Genomic DNA, 18,007 nt, shown 5'->3' with positions numbered 1-18,007 from the left:
TCATCTCTATCTCTAGCCCAATCAACATCTGTATAAGTATAGAGAGTGAAGTCATTGCTTTTTTCATATCAAATGCCATAATCTGATGTCCCTTTTAGATATCTAAATATCCTCTTTACTACTACATAGTGATATTCTTTAGGATCAACTTGAAATCTTGCTACCATTCCAACTACATTAGCTATATCTGGTCTACTATGAGTCAGATACTACAATCCTCCAATCATAGATCTTTGTTTCTTTTGTTCAATAGTAGGCAACTCATCCTTGCTTGATAACTTATGACCAGTTACCATAGGAGTTCCAACACATTTATAATCTTCTAGACCAAATATTTTTAGTAAATCTTTCAAATACTTGGTATGAGAGATAAAGATACCTTCTTTTTTCTAAACAATTTGCAATCCTAAGAAGAATTTCATTTCTCTTATCATGCTCATCTCAAATTCATTCTTTATGTCTTCTGAGAGTTTGTTACTGCCTTCATCATTTCCACCAAAAATGATGTCATCAAAAAATAAAATGATTATTGGCAAACCATCTTCTATTTTCTTCAAGTACAAGTTACTAGCTACTATTCCTTTTGCAAATCCAAGCTTTGCTAAGTACTTGTCCAATCTTGCATACCAGATTCTAGGTGCTTGCTTTAATCCATACAATGCTTTCTTTAGTTTGCAAACCATGTCCTTCTCTTCTGTTAAAGGAAAACCCTTTGGTTGTTCAATGTAACCTTCTTCTTCAAGCTCTCCATTCAAGAATGTTGACTTAACATCCATTTGATACACCTTAAAATTCTTATTTGCTGCATATGCTAGAAAATTCAAATTGCTTTCATTCTTGTTATAGGTGCATATGTCTCCTCATAGTCAATTCCTTCTTGCTATGAATATCCTTTACACACAAGTCTTGCTTTGTTCCTTATTAATTCTCCTTTTTCATTCATTTTATTTCTAAATACACATTTTGTGCCAATCACATTTTTGTCCTTTAGTCTAGGAACCAATTCCCATGTGTCATTTTTGATTATCTACTGAAGTTCTTCCTTCATTACTCTTATCCAATGGTCTTCCTTGATTGCTTCATATGCATTTCTTGGTTCTACTTGAGATGTCAGACATATCTCTTCATTAGTTTTTCTCTTTGTCATTACTCCCTTTTCCTTACTTCCTATTATCTGATCAGCAGGATGATTTCTTATCAAATTCCTTTTTGGGGTAAGAGTTGCTGCTTCAACTCTTATTTTTGGTACTATGCTCTATTCTTCTCTCACATCTTCAACTTGCACATTATTTTTTAAGTCATTGTTAGTCTTGAAAAATAACTCATTACTTTTGTTAGTCATTTTAGAATAGTCATCTCAATCAGAGTTATAGTCCACTATCTTTTACTTAGTGCCAAAATTTTCATCAATTTTAACATTTTTGCATTCTACTATAGTTTTTGTTCTATAGTTGAAACATCTATAAGCTTTAATTTTCATGAGTAGATAAGAAACATACCTTCATCACTCCTTGGACCAAACTTACCGATATCATCATCTCTTTTGATGTAACATTTCCTTCTAAATATCCTAAAATATTTGATTGATGGTGAGTGACAAAACCATAGCTCATAGGGTGTTTTGTCCATACCACTTCTTATCTGCACTCTCTTTAGTGTGTATACTACTATATTGACTGCTTCTCTCCAAAAGGTATTTGGTACATTATTATCAAATAACATGGCTCTTACTACTTTAGCAATTGACTTGTTTCTTTTTCAGCAATCCTATTCTACTCAGGTGTATGGGGTGAGGATAGATGTCTCTTGATACCATGTTCTTTACAATAGATATTGAATTCTCTAGAGGTGAATTCTCCTCCTCTATCTGATCTTAAGCTCTTGATTTTTACTCCAAATTCACTCTCAACTTTGTTCTTAAATATCTTGAATTTTATAAAAGCCTCTAATTTTTCTTTAAGAAAAGCTACCCACATCATTCTAGTAAAATCATCAACAAAAATCATAAAATACCTTTCTCCATAGAATCCTCTTGTTCTTGCAGCCACTCAGATCTATATGAACCAATTCCAACTTTTGTATAGTACAAAACTTTTTGCTAGGAAATGAGACTCTCTTTTACTTAGCCAAGATACATTCCTTACAAATAGTGTCAGTAGGCTTAGTGATCTTAGGTAAATCTCTTACAACAAATTTATTAATGGCTTTCACAATGTTATCAAAGTTAATGTGACAAAATCTTCTGTGCCATAACCAACTATTTTCAATCTTAGCTACCAAACATGTTATTTCAATGGAGTTTAACTAAAATACATTACCTCTGGTTCTTGTATCAGTTCCAGGTAATTTTCCTTCCTTTTTCTTGATGATGCATGTATCATTACCAAACTATAGTTGGTAACCTTTGTCCATAAGCTGTCTAACACTCAACAAGTTATGCTTTAGTCCATCAACAAAATAAACATCATTAGTGTATGTTTTACCATCAAGTGTGATAGATCCAATTTCTATGATATGATAGGTTGCATTGTTCCCTACTATAAAAATCCCTCCATCATGGCTTCTAAAATTGACAAACTTGTTCATATCATTGGTCATGTGATGCGAACAACCATTATCAATGATCCAATCTTTCTTTTCAACTTGTGAGATCAGCACACTTTCTTCTCTATTTTCTCTATTAAGATCATCCTCTTTTAAAGCTAAAAATCCTAATTCATCTTCACTTATGTTTTGATCAAAATCTTCCTCTTCTTCTTCATTAGCATATAAATAGTTTCTAGGTCTTCTAGACATGAATCTTCCTTTAAAATTTCTTTCTCTTTTAGGATACTTAGATGCATAATGACCATATTCATTACATGTCCAACATTTAAAGATATTCTTACCATCTTTTTCTCTTTCTATAAGAAGAGCTACTCCCTCTTGGATCTTTTCTTCAATGGACTTGTTTCTGCTAGCAATGTCTCCCTACACATTTGTGCTCCTTGCTAAGCCAGGTTTGATGTTTAGTGCATTAAATGCTATCTCAACTTTTTCTAATTCTCTGCATTGTTTCAAATCAAATTCTTCAGCTTCTAATCTCCCAAGCAATGTTTCTTTGGTGAAGTTAGTGGTGCAAGGTAACATTACTCAAATCATCTGAGTTACTATCTTGCAGGGTGGTGTTAGAATTTTCAAGATTTTCCATATTACTTCATCATTAGATTTCTTACCATCAAGAGATGTGATTCCAATAACTTTGTCAGATATTCTACCAACATAACTTCTTATAGATTCATCTTCCATCATTTTAGTATCTTGGAATGCACAATAAAAATTTTGCAATCTAACCCTCTTAGCATGAGTGTCACCTTCATAATTAGCCTCTAAGGTTTTCCAAATTTCATGAGATGTTTTAAGTTGTTTTACTTGACTATACTCACTTTCTGGTGATACTAGCAATAATTTTTCTCTTGCCCTTATGTTGCACATAAACACTTCTATTTGTTCCTCGGTGTAGGTTTCAAGATTGTCTTCTTCTGCAATGTTCTTAGATGTCTTGGTTACAAGCCAATATCTTAGACCCATGCACAAGAGATCAGTCTTCATTTTATCTTTATAGTTGTCTTAGTTTGTGACATCAAATCTAGGACTTTCCTTTCTTAATAGATTCACCATGGATCTCCCAAAGTTGTTAAACTTTCATTCAAGGACCTAATGCTCTGATACCAATTGTTAGAATAACTAAGAGGGGGGGGGGGGGTGGGGGGTGTGTGTGAATAATTTATATAACAATCTAAAAATTAAATCTCTTAATCAATTCTTAATCATTCAACCAAGGGAAAAAAAAATCATAAAGAAATGTGCATACATATTTACACTAGATATGTTGACTAGGGAAAACCTTGATTAGAGGAAAAACCCTAGTGGGAATGATACCCACAAGATAATGTACTAATCTAAATATTACTTGTTAGAGGATGGACCCTATTAGGAGTCTATTATAACAATTAGTACAAAGTGTCCATTTTAGGAGACTTTGAATCCCTGTTAGGAGATTCTAACCCTGTTAGGAATTTGTGGAAAGCAATTGAACCCACTATCCAAACAACTTTCAGGATCAGATCAATGAACCCACTATCCAATTGATCTCAGTACTATTCCTTTCAGAATAATAGATGTGGAACAATCTCTTATCTCTCCCTTTATCTAGTACATTAGACATCTTTACTCTTAGATGATGCAGTCTGATCTGGAACTCAACAATAGTTGTTAGATTATGGTGACTAATCAGGAAAGTACTATACATACTTCATAATTAGTGGGATGAAAAAAACATTTGGGCCATGGCCAACGTTGTAGCTGACATATGGCCAACATGTTGTAACCCTAAAATGGCATAAAATACTTCTATAAAAGGGTTTAGGGTTAGGTATTTTTTCATTATGTTGTGATGTGAAATTGGTTCTTGTGGCAGTATTGAGCTGTAAGGGATTACAGATTGTAATCAAGTTGTAATCACTAGATTGTAATAAGATCAAACTTGTTGTTTGGTGGACACAGCCCAAGGATTGGGTGAACCATGTTAAATCTTGGTGCCTTGTGTTCATTTCTATGTGATCTATTATTTTATGTGATTGGTTATATTTGCATGTATTTTTTATTTTTGTTCGTGGTTTATCCTAACAATAGTAACCCTTAAGGTCACTTACATACATTAGCATAGTGCTCTACTTTTCTACTTTTCAATTCCCAAGTCTTTTGTGCTCCTTAATCTCCTTCCACACTTCAAAAAATAGAAAACATATTTCCTTTATACCACACTCAACATTAATTTCTTGAGTCTAGTCCATACACTCAACATTAATTCCTTGAGTTGGCTCCATATTTAATCAAATGAAATACACATTTAATTAATGTTGTTGGCTCTCACTTGTACACAAACATTCACATGTGCAACTTATGTACTTGTATACTTGCTAACATCATTAGTGGTTAGTATACTTCCTCCAATCATCTACCCTGTTGGGACTGAAAATTGCATGGTCAATTTTCAGTCACATATTGAAAATTTTGAAAAAGTCAATGCCCTATGGATGCTTTTTATGCATATATAGCTGGTGGTTAGTTTGAGGCCCATGAGGTGTTTAATGTTTCTAACACTTTCTATTTATTATGTCCATGTGTTCCATGAAGTTAAACTACCATTCTTAGCCATTTTGTGAAGTCCCATTTTGAGTATTTGTCAAATCTACATTTTTGCTTTCAAACAGTGATAGGAGGCAGTGTTTGCAACTGAATATCTCACACCTAGTAATTTTTCATGACTTCTTCTTTGGGAGTGTCTAGTGTCCATGCTCGAGAGCCTATGTTTCAGATTTTGAGTCATTTTGAGTCCATTTGACTAGGTTTTGAATACCTCAAATTTGGTCATTTATTGTTGCCACGTTGATGTGAATTATTCAGAATTCTGGGATGCCTTGTTTGATGAATTATAAATTTTGATCAATTGACCCAAATGAGAAAATTCCTTTTGCATTGCATTTTAAGGTTAGATATTTGTTATGTTTCAAGTTTGAGCTTATGACAAATCCATTTGGTCAGTTTTCAAATGTGATTCCAAACACAAATTCTAATGTTTTACTGGTGTCAAAAGGAGTAGATTGATTAGTACCACTATTCATGATTTCATAACTCCTAATCCGTGATAGATGAGATCAAATGGAGATAAAAATAGTGTTTCTGATCTACAAATCTAGGTAGCCTACTTTGACCACTCGCCAAATGTGTCTAGTTATTTTTCATGAGCCCAAACCATAGATTCCTACTCTCCTCATGATAGTGAACCAATGCCCTAGTTTTCATGCCCTCAAATGTGAATTTGCCTAGTTTTCAAAGCCAATTCCAAACACGATTTATTGTTTTCTGATATGTTTTCTTGCAGGCAATTCTAAAAGGGTAACTTTGACATTCAATAAATTTTGACCCCAAATTCATGATGAGATGAGATTTGACAGGGTGCAAGTATGTAGAACAGAGAATTAGTGTGTCAAATTTCAAAGCTCAATTAGGTGTTTTGGTTAGTTTCTAAAGCAAGTCAAAGGACCCTCTAGCATTAAATTGATAGTTTGCAAATTAATGATAAAATGAGTTTCAAATGTTGATCCATTGGTCGAATTTGATTTTGATCAGTACTAGACGATTAATGGATCACTTTGGCTCTTTAGGTGTTTGGAACTGAATCTTTTTTTAGTCAGACCCACTTGGGGGCCCAACTAATTCCACCAGTATCCAATTCCAATGGACACAAAAACTCAAGGAAGGACAGATCAATTGATTGGAACATGGCGCAAATCTCAACCTCACTATGAGGTAATTTTGGCAATGAAAGTGAGTGGTTTTTCAAAGAAATTAACCTATGTCTATGAGAATGTAACAATGCTACGAGTTGATGCTGCTAACATCAAAGAAAGTGTGGAGAAGAGTTTGAGTCATCTTGGCACAAATTACATAGACTTGCTATAGATCCATTGGCCTGATCGTTATGTACCACTCTTTGTTGAGTTCTTATATGATCCTTCAAAATGGAGGGAAAGCATACCATTTATTGAACAACTCAAGGCATTTCAAGAGCTTATACAAGAAGGAAAGGTGCAGTATATAGGTGTCTCTAATGAAACACCATTTGGTGTAATAGAGTTTGTTAATGCTACAAAATTCGAAGGCTTGCCTAAGATTATCAATATTCAAAACAATTATAGTCTCCTTGTATGGAGTCATTTTGAAGTTTATTTGGTAGAGGCATGCCTTCCTTAGCATTGAAATGTTGGTCTTTTGGCATATTCTCCATTAGCTAGCAGTGCCTTGAGTGGAAAATATACAAATCCAAATTCTCTAGCAGTGCAAGAAGGCAACTCACATCAAGAGAAAATGCTCCAATGATTTGAAATGAACTCTTATTAAGGAAATAATCCATGGTGATAGAGGGAACTCTCACGCTTTTGTCAAATGTTTGGGCAATCAAAGAGGCTATTTGAAGAAGAAAAAATTATGTGAGCCGTACACAAAAAAGAAGGAAGAAGACAATTTGAAATAAGCTATACCATACTTTTGGGCTAGCCATAGTAGCCTAAGACACAAATATTTTTCCTACATTATGTGTTTCTATTAGTAGTGGTGTATTTCTATATACATTATCCATATATAGCAGGGAGAATGCAAGAAATGTATATATCTATCATGACCAAGGAAATTCTGAGACTAAATGAAAAAAGAAGTTGATGAAGCAAAGGAACTCCAAGAGGCATGAAAGAAAACATTAAGAACTTTCCCTAGGCATGCTAAGCGTATGAAAGGAGAAACTACAGTATGAAAAAGGGGAGATTCCATGTAAAAAAGAAGAACATGCCAAGACTTGGAGTGGCTAAGGAATAATCAAGGCATTAAAGAGTACCCCGCATAGGAAAGGCACCATAATGCATGAAGGCTTGAATAGGGGAGCCACCTTGGGAGCCTACGTGAAGGGTATTTGATTGAATTAAAAAAGTTATTGTATAAATAGAATATAGGGTACCGCACTCAAGAGCCAAAAAAGAACACCAAGTGCTTGAAATGGAACATAGAGAGTAGAGAAACTCTGTCATAGACAGTAGCATCTAAGCGAGATTGTCTTCAGTCTAACCCAAGTAAGAGAGTGGTTCATTCAAGTTGTGACTATAGTCTTACTGGTGTCAATAGTTATTTTATTTATTCTCCTCATTTTGAGGGATGGGCTAACGGGTTTAAAGATTAGAGCACATTGGATTCGAGGTGATTTTCTTGCCCTCAACACTTTGACAATCAAATTGTTAAACTTAATAAGTACTCAGGGTCAGCCATTGAACTAGGAGGAGAGAAATATTTTGTTGGTCAAGTTTTGGATGATCCACACTAGTTGAGTAATGTTGTGCATTATCTAAGTTGTATTTCATAAATCCAAAGTCTACGAGAGAAATTTAAAGAGTCCAAGGCCCACACAGTGAGGGGCATTGAGCACATCATGGCAAAGAAGATTTCATTTATTGTGAAGGTATAGGTGGAGGAGGATAGAGGGAACATAGCGTAACAAATTTTTTCCCACACTGAGTGGGTAGAGGTTATTTTAATACTTTAAATAAAATTCTACACCTAATGTAAGATGTCTTAAAGATAGGCTCTTTTGAAAGCCATAGCCATGGAGTAAGGGACCCACATGCCATGGATGATGATAGCTGGATCTAACCATGCTTCATTTTGAACAAATATGTGTGCATGATGATGTTGTACCTAAGACACAGATGCACCTAGATAATGACACATGTCTACATTAGAGGGCTGGTGCATTCCTACAAAACAAAGTTGCCTCACCAGATAAGGAATGCGAGATTGAGGGAGAGCGCCACATGGCAGTAAGTCCCAGTGGTGGTGACATGGTAGATGCGAGTTTTTGACCAATAGCAGAGTGCCATGTGGTAATGATGTGGTGGGTAATGTGACATGGTAGATGATGTAGTGATCAAGTAGCCAATGTGAGACTGCCGCATGGCAATTGGTCAAACATGGTTTGACCTGGAGTGTAGGGTGGGGCCTAGTAATTGAAGAGTATAAAAAATATTTTTAAATTATTTTTTCAAAAGAATGTGCATGTTTAGAAATTTTAAATGCAAAAGCTTATTTTTCTAAAGTTTAAACTTTAGAAATTCTAAATTTTTGAAAATTAAAGTTGTAAACTAGATAGTTATAACATGGGAGTGATTTTCAAACATATTTTTAGGGGGTTCCTGAGATGCAAATATAGCAAGGTTATATATCGTTGGAATTGGGAGAAGATAAACTTTTTGATGTTGAGGTTAGTTTTTGCATAGGATCTCACTGGTTCAAGTTATAGCCAGAAAAGTAAAATTTGGGGCATTCTTAGTGAAATGGGCTAAAATTGAAAATGCAGTTACAAGATTGGTAAAACATGGTAAAAATGTAGTTGTGGTCAATTTTGATCAAATTCAATCAGTTTAAACTCAAATTTTTTCATGCATTTCAGTAGGCTTTTAGATTTTTGGTGACATAAAAGATTTTCATCATTCAACAAACATAGTTTCAGATCAGTAATAAAAGATTAATGAAAACCAAATCAGATCAAAGGGGAGAGAGATTAGAGAGAGTCTTTTCATTGCTAGGAGAGGTTTTTCAAGTGGACACATGCCATCTTCACAATAGATCTGGGAATTCTTTTGTCCTATATCATTCTCTTTCTTAGTTTTTGTAAGGGTTCTAGTTTTTGGAGAAAAACTACTGACTACTGTGATACTAGATTTTGGTTTCAGTTTTGATGTGTTCCCATGACTATGACACCATTCTTTTAGTATAATTCTCTCTTGTATGAAGACCAGTAGTGTAGATTATAGAATAAGTCCAGATCTATTAGGTGTTTTATGTTTTGATCTCATGCATTTGAATGTATTATTTCAAAGAAATTAATATGAATGAGTCAAAATTTCCTTAGTTTCATTTTGATTCTTGTCTCCTATCTTAGTAATTTGTAGTCTTATGTAGTCAAGGAACAAAAAATTGAGACCCATTTGCATCCCTTTAAGGTTGTATGTCAAATTTTTTTTGCTATTGGAATAAAGGACAAAGTAAATGCTTAATGTGTTTGAAAGGGTTGTTGATTATTGTGAGAAGGATACTTCATAAGAATGAGGTCTTTATGAACACTAATCTCTAATTCACAAGGTGATCAGACAAATTTGATACTTTGGTGTATGGAATATGTCATTGATATCATAGATGTATGTATTTAAATCATAGAGTTTCCCAATAAATAATGCACTAATCAGTTATAGGATCACTTGTTTATACTATTGCATATTTGAGGTTTTTTTGAATCAACATCATTAATCAAATGTTTTTCCCACTTTCATGTTGAAGAGCTAAAAAGTCTAACCCTCACTGAGCTTGTGAATATCATAGAATTGAAATTTCATATTGTATATTTGTGTTATTGCATAAGAATTAGGAGATATAAGGGTTTTTATCTACTTTGTTAGATTCATGAGTATGTTTTGCACTAGTACCATATAATTGAATTTGAGGTCCACCCACCTAGGTTTTGCAGAGCCTGAAGTAGAAGAAGGATCACACCTTATAGTTGGCTTGGTGTATGAAATGATATTTTAAAAATGGGAGTTAGCTACCCCTAGATGTGTCATATTCTCATCAGGGTAATTGGAAACATGTAATGTTTCAAAACTCCAACAAAATGGAAACTCTACTTGGGGATGTATTGAATCTGAATGATAGACAAACCTTGAGAATTTGAAAGAAGGAGATTCAATACAACAGGAGAAGTGCATGGAAAATATTGCAACAATAAGTTCTTTGATGTGTTTTTCCAATTTTCTTACTTAAATGTCATGCACCCCAGTGATGCTTTGTTCAGGACAATATTATATTTGAAGGATTGAGTGCAGATTGTGTTGCTACTATGTTTTATTTTCAATCAATTCAATGGGTTTGGTTTTCAAAGTACTGCTGCAATTTCAGAGTCAGAATTGTTTTAAAGTGGTTTCTCTCTTTGAAAATTTTAAAGATTTGCAAATCCCATAAGTTAAAAGATTCTCTTTAGATCTGTCATGTTGTAACTCATTTTTGAAATCTTTCTCACAATTGTGAGTGGAAGCTCTCTAAAAGATCTCTATACTAGTGTAGATTGGTTATATATATAAATATTTTCAAAGAGTTTTTAGGTTGGTAATGCAGATCTAAAAGTTAAGTTTTAGACAAGAAGAGAAAGTATATGAATTCTTGACTGAAAATTTTTGAAGTGTTATATGTGATTTGCTGTCACATAAAATTATAAATGTTAAAGTGAATCACAACAATGATTTCATGTTGTTCTCCTCAAGGAGATGGTGGTTGTATAAGGATTTGATCAGTGGTGTAAAGATTTGAAATCAACACCTATGCCAATCAGCAGATCAAAGGTTTCATTCAGCAACACTAAAGGTATTTTATATTTTTCATGTGATTTCATTTCCATGAAAGTAAGCTTCACAAAAGTTTCCCCATCAAGTGGTTTTTCCAGCACTAAGTAGGAGAATGGTTTAATTCATCTTAGTATACTTTGTGAAGATTGATCAAGTATTTTAATATTTTGAAGTACATTTAGAGGTTAAATTGGTAGAAGAACTCTAGATCTGCTGCAATTGATAAATTCTAAGAGTATTTGTGATGAATGAGTTTTAACTTTGAAGAATGTCAAGTTTCTCTTCATCAAGTATGCAGCTGGTTAGTGATAATTATAGATCTATTTCTAGCAAGAGATATATGCCATTATGTTTTGATGGCATTCATGGTTTCCCCAATGTTATGCCATATAATCTTAGAAAGTATTTGCCTAAGTTTAGTGGGAACCATGAAATTTTAGCCAAACATCATGTTCATATGTTTAGTGACTTGGTTGGTGATTTTGAAATTACTCATGAAGACGTTCATATGAAGTTGTTTGTTCAAACTTTAGAAGACGATGCCAGGGATTGGTTTTCCTTTCCACCAGCATGGTCAATTTCATCTTAGGATGAATTAATTTCAGCCTTCATGAAGCAGTTTTGGGAAAGAGTAAGCATCTCTGATTATTTTGATAAGTTCTTGAAAATCAAAATTAGGAATAGTGAGTTAGTTCGAATGACATTCTTGAAAGTTATAAGTTGGATGATCATGTATGTTTAGTGGTTTATCTTAGTGCATTTGATAAGAAGATGAGTTACTTGTTGAGAGATAAGGAAACTTAGACTTTGCATCTGGCATTCATGATAGTAATAGAGATTGAGAATAACCTGAAATATGGATTGACTAAGAGTAACTTCTCTCGAAATGTTTTCCAAAAAGATGAGGTTCAAAGAAGAAATCAATGTCATGTAGAATGTTCAAATTAAAATCAACAAGTACATATCCCTATTGTAGTAGATGGTTTGATTGAAAATTAAAAGTTAAAGACATGTGTAGATGAAGTTTATTGGTTTCAAGGAAGAGATGAGTATGTTCTTGCCGAATGTAATGCACATGTTTCCACTATTACAATAGCAGATGATAGAGTTGATTCATTTGACAAAGCATACATGCAAGGAGCTAGAAATGTGTCAAGTGACAAAGGTGAACTTGCTGATCCAATGTATTGCAAAGAAGCATCATGTGAAGAAAATGGAAAGGGTTTTTGCTTGAGTCAAGAAGAGGATAGTGATAGCACATGTTTTTCTTCATGTGAATTAGATGCAAATTGGGAATAAGAAAGTAATGATAGAAGTAAGTACTCTTATGCTAGTAGAGGTATGAGTTCTTTTCTTAAATCTGAAAGTGAAGTTTCAATTCAAAGTTATGTAAGTCAGCTTGAGTTTGAAAGTTGTGAAGAAGAGTTGTCTACACAATATGAGGATAAAAATATTATTTATAAAGATGAATTGATTATTTGTGGAGACGAATGTCTTGAGGGTACATGTAGTGATAATTAGCTGACAAATGATTCAAAGGTTAATGCATCAACACCTATTGGTAAGATAAATGATGATTTGTTTGGAAGACATTTGAATCACCTTAATGGAGACAATGCAAGTAATATTGATTCATATTTTGCATGCTTTGTTGATTGAGTTAATAGCGTGTCTTCAGGTGACGATTCTAATTTTTCTTCACATGCTGAAAGTCTCCATGAAGATGAAATAGGTAATGGTTTTAAAATGTATACTAGCACTTTATATGATGAAGATCCTGATGACAATCAACCTATATTTTCTCAAGATGTTCAAAAGGGATCACTACACGGAGTTATCAACCCATTGTCTAAAGAAGACATGGAAGTTTTAGATTTAGTTGAGGATGAGTTTAATGATGATACATTGTCTTATTGTTGTAAGAGATCAGTTTTATCTTCTTCTGGAAGTGATGGTGAAAGTATTGATGAGATTGCATCTTATGAGATTGATAATAAGGTGTTTGATAAGGTTGTTATTGAAGATCAACATGCACCTTGTAGCAAGTTTTATGATGAATACTTTAATGTGACAACTAATCCATTTGCTGATTTCAAAGAATCATTGGAGGACTCCAGATTAGTTTCAAATTCTAACATTGATGATATATGTGAGTACAAATCTGATTGCTCATTTGAGTACCATTCGGTTGTGCATAAGGATGCATATTTTCAAGGTATGTGTTAATATTCAAAGTTAATAGCATACATGATTTGTTCATTGAAGAGGATTTTTAGTTTCAGTCTAATAAGTTTGAGCATTCTGATTAGAACTTTCATAATGAGCAAGTGATTGAAAATGAAGCTAGTTTTTATATGCATTATGAAAGTCAAGGTCTAGATTTAGTTTTGCTAAGTGAATTGATTCAGAATGATAATCTAATTGGTGAAATTGATAAGAGAAGTATTCCCAATTTACCTCATGCAAGTTTGGATGAGAATCATATTTTTGACAGAGTTAAAGGTTTTTGTTGAAGTTTGGTGGCCCGAGGTCATCGCTTGTACATAGTTGGAGTATATTTCTTGCTTTCAATAAAGCTATTCGAGAGAAGTTTTTAGGAATGGTCTGATTGATCTAGAGATCTAAATCCTTGCCATGCCTGCAAGGGACATGCATCCCTAGATAGAACCACTGTTGGGACTGAAAATTGAATGGTCAATTTTCAGTCACATATTGAAAATTTTGAAAAAATCAATGCCCTATGGATAATTTTTATGCATATGTAGCCAGTTGTCAGTTTGAGGCCTAAGAGGTGTTTAATGTTTCTAACACTTTCCATTCAGTATTTCCATGTGTTACATGAAGTTAAACTACCGTTCTGAGCCATTTTGTGAAGTCCCGTTTTGAGCATTTGTCAAATCTGCATTTTTGCTCAAGTGTCAAACAACAACAAGAGGCTATGTTTGCAATTGAATATCTCGCACCCTATAATGTTTCATTAATTTATTCTTTGGGAGTGTCTAGTTTCCATACCTGAGAGCCCATGTTTCAAATTTCAAGTCATTTTGAGTCAGTTTGACTAGGTTTTGAATCCCTCAAAGTTGGTCATTTATTGTTGTCATGCTGATGTGAATTTTTTAGAATTCTAGGAAGCCCTGTTTGATGAGTTATAAATTTTGACCAATTGACCCAAATGAGATAATTTCTTTTGCATTAAATTTTAAAGGTCAAATATTTTTTGTGTTTCAAGTTTGAGCTTATGACGAATCCATTTGATTTATTTTGAAATGCGATTCCAAACACAAATTCCAACCTTTTACTAGTGTCAAAAGGAGTAGATTGATTAGTACCCCTGTTCGTGACATCATAACTCCTAATCCATGATAGGTGAGATCAAATGGATTATACCACTATGTTGTACTCTAAAAATACTTTAACAGTGCCAATTTTCAAGTCTTGACAAATCCGTTTGCATACTTTCCCAGGTCAATTCCATTTGCAAAAATTGCTTTTCTGCCAGTGTTTCTAATCTACAAATCTGAGTAGCCTACTTTGACCACTCACCCAACGTGTCCAATTATTCATCATGAGCCCAAATAATAGATCCATACTCTCCCTATGACAGTGAACTAATGCCCAAGTTTTCGTGCCCTAAAATGTCTATTTGCCTAGTTTTCAAGGCCAATTCCAAACGTGATTTATTGTTTTCTAACATATTTTCTTGCGGGTAATTCTGAAAGGGTAACTTTGGTAGTAAATATGTTTTGACCTCAAATTCATCATGAGACAAGATTTGACAGAGTGCAAGTATGCAGAACAGAGAATTAGTGTGTCAGATTTCAGAGCCCAATTAGGTGTTCTAGTTAGTTTTTAAAGCCAATCAAAGGACCCTCTAGCATTAAATTGATAGTTTGTAGATTAATGATAAAATGAGTTTCAAATGTTGATCCATAGGTCAAATTTGATTTTGATAAGTACTAGAGGGTGAATGGATCACTTTGGCTCTTCAGGTGTTCGGAAATGATTTTTTTTTAGTCAAACCCACTTGGGGGTCTGACTAATTCCACCAGTATCTAGTTCCAATGGACATAAAAACTCAAGGAAGGACATTAATTTATTGGAACATGGCTCAAATCTCAACCTCACGATAAGGTAATTTTGGCAACAAAAGTGAGTGGTTTTTCAAAGCAATTAACCTATGTCCATGAGAATGCAACAACACTATGGGTTGATGCTACCAACATCAAAGAAAGCATGGAGAAGAGTTGGAGTTATCTTGACATGGATTACATAGACTTGCTATAGATCTATTGGCCTAATTATTATATACCACTCTTTGGTGAGTTCTTATATGATCCTTCAAAATGGAGGGAAAGCATACCATTTATTGAACAACTCAAGGCATTTCAAAAACTTATGCAAGAAGGAAAGGTGTGGTATATAGGTGTCTCTAATGAAACACCATTTGGTGTAATGGAGTTTTTTAATGTTGAAAAATTTGAAGGCTTGCCAAAGATTATCAGTATTCAAAACAATTATAGTCTACTTGTATGGTGTCATTTTGAAGTTTATTTGGTAGAGGTGTGCCTTCCTCAACATTACAATGTTGGTCTTTTGGCATATTCTCCATTAGTTGATGGTGCGTTGATTGGAAAATATACAAATCCAAATTCTCCAATAGCGTAGGAAGGCAACTCACATCAAGAGAAAATGCTCCAATGATCCCAAATGAACTCATATTAAGGAAATAATGCATGGTGATAGAGGGAACTCTCACACTTTTGTCAAATGTTTGGGTAATCAAAGAGGCTATTTTAAAAAGAAAAAATCATGTGAGCCATACTCAAAAAAGAAGGAAGAAGACAATTTGAAATAAGTTAGACCATAATTTTGGGATGGCCATAGCAACCTAAGACACAAACATTTTTCCTACATTATGTATTTCTATTAGTAGTGGTGTGTTTCTATATGCATTATCTATATATAGCAAGGAGAATGTAATCAATGTATATATCTATCATGACCAAGGAAATCTATAGACCAAATGAAAAAATAAGTCAATGAAGCAAAGGAACTCCAAGAGGCATGAAAGAAAATGTTAAGAGCTTTTCCTAGGCATGCTAAGCGTATGAAAGGAGAAACTACAGTATGAAACAAGGGAGACGCCATGTAAAAATGAAGAACATGCCAAGACATAGAGTAGCTAAGGAACAATCCATGCATTAAAGAGTACCCCACAGAAGAAAGACACCATAATGCGTGAAGCCTTGAACAGGGGAGCCACCTTGGAAACCCACGTAAAGGGAATTTGACTAAATAAAAAAAGATGCTAGTTAAATAGAAGACATGGAACCCCACTCAAGAGCTAGCAGAGAGTGCCAAGTGCTTGAAATGGATCATAGAGAGCAGAGAAACATTGTCTCATATAGCAACATCTAAGAAAGATTGTGTTCAGTCTAACCTAAGAAAGAGAGTAGTCCATTCAAGTTGTGATTGTAGTCTTACTGGTGTCAATAGTTATTTTATTTATTCTTCTCATTTTGAGGGATGGGCTGATGGGTTTGAAGATTAGAGCACATTGGATTCCAAGTGATTTTCTTACCCTCAGTGCTTTGACAATCAAATTGTTCAACTTAATAAGTACTCAGGGTCACCCATTGGATCGGGAGTAGAGAAACATTTTATTGGTCAAGTTTTGGATGATCCACTAGTCGAGTAATGTTCTGCATTATCTGAGTTGTATTTCATAAATCCAAAGTTTGCGGGAGAAATTTTGAAGAGTCTGAGGCCTAGACAACGAGGGGCATTGAGCACATCATGAAAATAAGATTCCATTTATTGTGAAGGTACAAGTGGAGGAGGATCATTGGAATCGCAAAGAGGTGGAGGAAGGCTTAAGCATTTTTTAAATTTCACATCTTTAAACATCTTCATATGCCATGGAAGAAATATAGTTTGGAAGAAGTGAGAAAATGTTTGAGGCACAAAACAAAGGGAACATAGCATAACAAATTTTTTCCCACATTAAGTGGGTAGAAGTTATTTTAATACTTTAAATACAATTCTACACCTAATGTAAAGTGTCTTAAAGATAGGCTCTTTTGAAAGCCATAGCCTTGCAGGAAGGGACCCACCCACCATGGATGATGAAAGTTGGATTTGACCATGATTAATTTTGAACAAATATGCATGCATGATGATGTGGCACCTAAAATAGAGATGCACCCAGATGATGAAAAATTTCTACATCAGAGGGCTAGTTCATGCTCACAAAATAAAGTTTCCTCCCCAGGTAAGGAATGACGGATTGTGGGAGAGCACCATGTGACAACAGGTCCCGATGGTAGTGACATGGTAGATGTAGGTTTTAGACCAATAATAGAGTGCCACGTGGTAATGATGTGGTGGGTAATGTGACATGGTAGATGATGTAGTGATCGAGCAGCCAATGTGAGACTGCTACATGGCAATTGGTCAAACATGGATTGACCTAGAGTGTAGGGTGGGGGCAAAAAATTGAAGAGTATGAAAAAAAATTTTTAATTATTTTTTCAAAAGAATGTGCATGTTTAGAACTTTTAAATGCAAAAAGTTATTTTTCTAAAGTTTAAACTTTAGAAATTCTAAATTTTTGAAAATTAAAGTTGTAGACTAGATACTTATAATAGGGGAGTGATTTTGAAATAGACTTTCACGGGGTTCCTTAGATGCAAATATAGTGATGTTATATATCACTAAAACCAGGAGAAGATGAACTTTCTGATGCTGAGGTTAGTTTTTGCACATGAATTCACTAGTTCAAGCTATAGCCAGAAAAGTAAAATTTGGGCCCTTCTTAGTGAAATGGGCTAAAATTGAAAATGCAGTTACAAGATTGGTAAAACATGGTAAAAATGTAGTTGTGGTCAATTTTGATCAAATTCTATCAGTTTAAACTCAAAATTTTACCAGTATTTCAGTAGGCTTTTAGATTTTTGGTGACACAAAAGTTTTTCATCATTCAATAGAGATATTTTCAAATCGGTAACAAATGATCAATGAAAAGA

General features: G+C 34.1%; 1 pseudogene; it reads left to right on the top strand.

Annotated features, from left to right (window-relative positions):
- Window positions 1-6,924, top strand: part of LOC149573150 (uncharacterized) — a 57,880-nt pseudogene extending 50,956 nt beyond the window's left edge.
- The last annotated feature ends 11,083 nt before the right edge of the window (window positions 6,925-18,007 follow it).

Source organism: Cupressus sempervirens, chromosome 2, assembly GCF_028749045.1.
Source record: "Cupressus sempervirens isolate cs-2001-9-10 chromosome 2, ASM2874904v1, whole genome shotgun sequence".
Classification (NCBI taxonomy): Eukaryota; Viridiplantae; Streptophyta; class Pinopsida; order Cupressales; family Cupressaceae; genus Cupressus; species Cupressus sempervirens.
This window is presented reverse-complemented; position numbering and strand designations above follow the sequence as displayed.